Below are 5507 nucleotides of genomic sequence, written 5' to 3' on the forward strand. Positions count from 1 at the left end.
AATGGAATCCTACAGAGTCTTGTTAAGAAGCCTGTGTAGTGCTGCCACCAGCTGGAAAATGAAAAAAGAACCTCAAGAGATAAGAAATACTAATGGGAAGACTAAAGACTAGTGGCCTGGAGAGTGATCTCTGACCTTGAACTCCTGGAAACCTCATAAAGAGAAGAAAGGCCAGTGCCCAAAAGCAGTGGTTGTCTTGAATGCCTGCATGACAGAAGCACAGCATGAAGCTGGATCTGGAAGGGGCCTTGCTGTTTTCAGTCTTTTTCTACAAGAACTTTATTTCATTTTGACCCACATGCAACCCTGGGAGATACTAAATAAAGGACACAGAGAAAAGTCACTTCTGCAGGTCACCTGCTGTTCTGGGACTTGATGCTACATTGAACATTCGAACATTCTAATGCCACATCCCACTACTTCTGAGAGTCCAGTGATTCCTTATCAAGCAATTTCAATTACATTTCACCCCAAATTTTTCAAGATTTCTTTTCTCGTTTGTGAATGTGTTCACTGTGTCTGTCCCTAAATAACTTCCTACTTTTAAAATATTTTACTTCATCAACAGTGAAGTGCACAGTCTTTAACTTTTTTCTAATACACACTCACACAAACATTTTTTTCTAATGAAAATTGGATCTTGCTGTATATATTGTCCCAGGACATACTTCTTTTACAACACTAAACCTCAAATACTAATCTTATATTATTCATAATCAAGGTGGTTTTCTTTCTTTCATGTTAGAAATAATGCTACTATAAACATCTTTGTATATAAATCATCTTGCATAGCTCTAGTTACCTCCACAGAATAAATTTCCAAATGGTATTTGCCTTTAAGATAAATTCTTTAAAGTGCAATTGCTGTACAAAAAGACGAATTGTTATTAAGTCAACATACGCCTATCTATTTCCTACAGGAACAAAGTCTCTGCACTCATTTTGGTGTCTGTCAAGCTAATCTCCTAACGTTGACAATAAAAGCCCACCCTTCAGGCTAGCATTCCTTCAGCATCAATCCCAGACATCTCACTCTCCTCAAGGGAAAACTCCAACCTATCAACTCTGAGAAGGAGGACCAAATCTACTCTTTACATAAGATACATTTTTATGGCTTAATCTGTATGAAGCACTGTTGTCAGAAATTTGCCTGAATTATCTCATTTCACCCTCACAACAGCAACCCAAAAAGGCAGGTGATATTATCATCCTTATTTTACAGACGGGAAAACTAGGACATAGAGAGGACAAGTAACTGGCCCAAGGTCACACAGCTAGTAAGGCTCATCCAGGCAACCTGGCTTCAGAGTCTATGGTTTAACTACTCCATAAAGCCACCTCTCCTCACCAATTTTAAGTTCAGTGCCTGATACTCACTAAATGGTAAGTTCTCAATAAAAATTGGTTGAATTAATGAATTTTGACTGCCCCGTTTAACATACATTTCTCTCCCAAGTTTTCATGTAAAGGTCTGGATGAGAAATCAACCTGGGGCCCTATTTCCTTGGAAACTATACAGCTAAGAGATACACAGTGTTGTGCCCAGATCCCCCTTATATGAAATTCAGCATCTAGGTTGGAAATCAAGGCTGCTTTTCTGTGTCAAAGTACCTTGGATCCTCCAGACAAGAATGGAATGGTTCATTCTTATTGATATGATTTCCAGCAGCAAAGCTTTTCATAAACAGCAGGTTTTTATTTTTTCTATTTTTATTTTTAATTATTTTATTGCAGTCATATTGGATTATAACGCTGTGTGACTTTTAAGTGTATGTTATTATATTTCAGTTTTTGTATAGACTGCATCCTGTTCACCACTAATAGTCTAGTTTTTATTTGTCACCATACATATGAGCGCTTTACCCCTTCCACCTTCCCCCAGCCAGCTTCCCCTCTGGCAACCACTAATTTATTCTCCTTATCTATGTGGTCTTTTGTCTGACTTCCACATACAAGTAACATCATGGGGTAATTTGTCTTTGTCTTATTTTGTTTAGCATAATATTCTTTCTTTTTTTTTTTTAAAGATTGGCACCTGAGCTAACAACTGTTGCCAATCTCTTAATTTTTTTTTCTGCTTTATCTCCCCAAACCCCGCCTGCACACAGTTGTATATATCTGAGTTGCACATCCTTCTAGTTGTGGGATGTGGGACGTCGCCTCAACGTGGCCTGACAAGCGGTGCCATGTCCGCGCCCAGGATCCGAACCCTGGGCCACCGCACCGGAGCCTGCGAACTTAACCACTTGGCCACAGAGCCGGCGCCAGCATAATATTCTTAAGGTCCAGTTATGTTTTTGAAAATTGCAGGATTTTCTCTTTTTTATGACTGAGTAGTCTTCCATTGTATACATACAGCATGTCTTTTTTATCCATTCATCCATTGATGGTCACTTGTGTTGCTTCCATGTCTCGGCAATTGTGAATAATGCTGAGATGAACATAGGGATGCATAAATCCTTTTGAATTATTGATTTCATGCTCTTTGGGTAAATATTCAGTAGTGGAATAGCTGGATCATATGTCTATTTTTAATATTTTGAGAAATCCCCATGCTGTTTTCTGTGTTGGTTGCACCAGTTTGCATTCTACCAACAGTGTATGAGGGTTTCCTTTTCTCCATATCCTCTCCTACACTTGTTATTTCCTGTCTTCTCTAGCCATTCTATGAATGTGATGTGATATCTCATTGTAGTTTTGATTTAAATTTCGCTAATAATTAGTGATGTTGAATGTCTTTTCATGCCCCTGTTGGCCATCTGTATATATTCTTTGGAAAAATGTCAGCTCATATCTTCTGCCCATATTTTGATTGGGTTGTTCATTTTTTTGTTGTTGTTGAGTTTAACGCATTTCTATATATTTTGGAAATTAGCTTTTTGTCAGATATATGATTTTCAAATTTTCTCCCAGTTGATGAGTGGCCTTTTCATTTTGTTGATGGTTTCTTTACCTGTAGAAGCTTTTTAGTCTGATGTAGTCCCACTTGTTTATTTTTTATTTTGTTTCCTTTGCCTGAGTACACATGATATTCAAAAAGATATTGCTAAGACCCACAACAAAGAGGATACTGCCTATGTTTCCATGTAGGAGTTTTATGGTTTCAGGTCTTACATTCAAGTTTTTAATCCATTTTGAGTTAAATTTTGTGTATGATGTAAGATAATGGACAGCAAATCTTCAATAAAGGGGCCAGGAACATACCATGGAGAAAGGAAAGTCTCTTTAGTAAATAATGTGGGAAAAACTGGACAGCCTTGTGCAAAAGAATGAAAGAAGACGGTGAAGTTTTACTGAAAGTTTCTCAGTGAGTAAGAAATCAGGAAGCACTCAGTGAAGGGGGTGGTTTTGCCCCTTTGCAGCTGCAGCATGACCTTGGGAGAAATATTTCTGATAACCATGTAGTTGCCTTTATCTAATATGTCTGGTGTCCCAAAGTGATGACTGGCAGTGCAGATTATTATATTCTGAGCTAATTTTTACATTCTCAACCCTCTCTAATTAATGCCTACTCTCCTATTTTATTTTGTCTCTGAACTCTACCCCATGTGTCTCCTCAGCTTTCATCACAAGTGATTTTATGCCTGCTCTTTTTCAACTTATTTGTGGGCCCTACATACTACAGGTCCTCCAGAATATTGATTCCCTACTTGCAGCATCAATGCAGAAAAGAGCACTTCTCTCAGCAGATGACTGAGAATGGACAGGAGGGTCCTGAGGCAGTGCTGGTCCCTGTCTCAAGCTCTTCCTGAGAGGCAATCCTGGAGCCTCCTCCTTACACAGCCCCCTAGAGGGAGCCTGACTCTTACTAGGAGTGGCCAAGTACATGGGACAGACTGTCAATATCATTGGGGATGGACAGGCATTTAGGAGCTAGAGACACCCAGATTAAAATGCCCTACTGATCACTTTAGAACATGTAACTGAAAGGTACGCCTACATTTGTTTTTCAAAACAGCATTGGTGCCTCAAGCTTTTCAGAACTGTGTTCTTCTACGTGATAGATATGCTGAAGTATCCATGGGAAAATGCATTGATGTCTGTGACTAACTTTAAAAGGCACCAGATAAATAAATAAGGAAAGGTTCAAATAAATAAGGATGGATAGGAGGATGAACAGAAGGATAAATTATAATAAATTGAATAGATTAAATGTTCATTGTAGAATATAGATAGTAGGTATACTTGGAGTTCATTGAAAAACTCTTTTAACTTTGCTCTATGCTTGAAAATTTTCATGATAAATTGTTAATAGTAGGGGATGGAGAGAGAATAATCGTATTTTGTTGCTGATAACAGATACCATAAGTGCCATTGGCTTAAACAAAACAAGAGTTGTCTGCCTTCCATGTAAAGTGAATTCAGAAGGTTGCAGTCCAGAGCTGGTCTGGTAGCTCAGACATGCATCCATGCCCCAGCCTATTTCTGTCGTTATTCTCTGCCATCTCGGCAAGTGATTCCATTCTCAAAGATGTCTCATGGTCACAAGATGGTCACTGCACTACAGCTCCAAGGACCATGTTCTAGGCAAAAGGAAGGAGGAAATAGGAAAAGTCTGGACCTCTCCTGAGAAATACAACCCAACAACTTCCACCTACAAATCATTGGCTCAAACTTAGTCCCTTGTCTCTCCTACCTACAAGGGGGAGGGGCAGATTGCTGGAAACCCTCCCCTCAAATTCGGTTTGATTACTAAGAAGAAGCAGGGAATAGATATTACACGAGGATCCTGCCATGTCTACCACAGAGCTTAAATTCAGACTTTTGGAATAGAATCAAATTCCATCAGCCAAGATCACATCATAGCCCTGGGAGCTTTAATCACTGTCTTGGAATGCCAATAAAGCATCTTGGGAGGCTCTAGGCCACGGTCATTCACAGCCATCCAGAGTCTAACCTCAGAGAATACAGAATCCTGCTGGCAGAGTGAAAACAAAAGCATGTGAAAATACAAATGTAGCACAAATAAGGCACAAAGGGTGAAGGAAGCTACTCAGCAACACTGTAAACAAGAATGTTCTGAAAAATGTAAGACATGCCCATCAGTCACTGGCAGCACTATCTCTGGAAACATGAAAATTATATGATTTGGTCATGGATCTGAGATGAGTTTCAGAGGTGCCAAAAAGGTAGAGTGAATCTGGTTTTCTTTCCGTTCGTCCTTCCTTTTGTCTCTGTTGTAAAAGATGTCCTCCTCCATGTGCCCACCTACATCCACACAGATTTTAAAGAATGGCCACAGAAACATTTTACTTAATACACATCTTCCTCTCTTCACACATTAAAATCTTGTAATTTTCCTGCTTAGTTCTGCTGATAAATCTTTTATGGTACAAAAGACATAAACTAAGTGTATATAACGAAATACTGATTATGCACAAATATACACATGAATGATTCAAATAGGTAAACACAGAGAGACAGAAACAGTGTGGGAATTTGGGCTATAATTTTTCGTCTTTTTGTATAATCCAATATAGTTACAATTTTCATTCTAACTTTCCCCA

Source organism: Equus przewalskii, chromosome 19 (genome assembly GCF_037783145.1).
Source record: "Equus przewalskii isolate Varuska chromosome 19, EquPr2, whole genome shotgun sequence".
NCBI classification, from domain to species: Eukaryota; Metazoa; Chordata; class Mammalia; order Perissodactyla; family Equidae; genus Equus; species Equus przewalskii.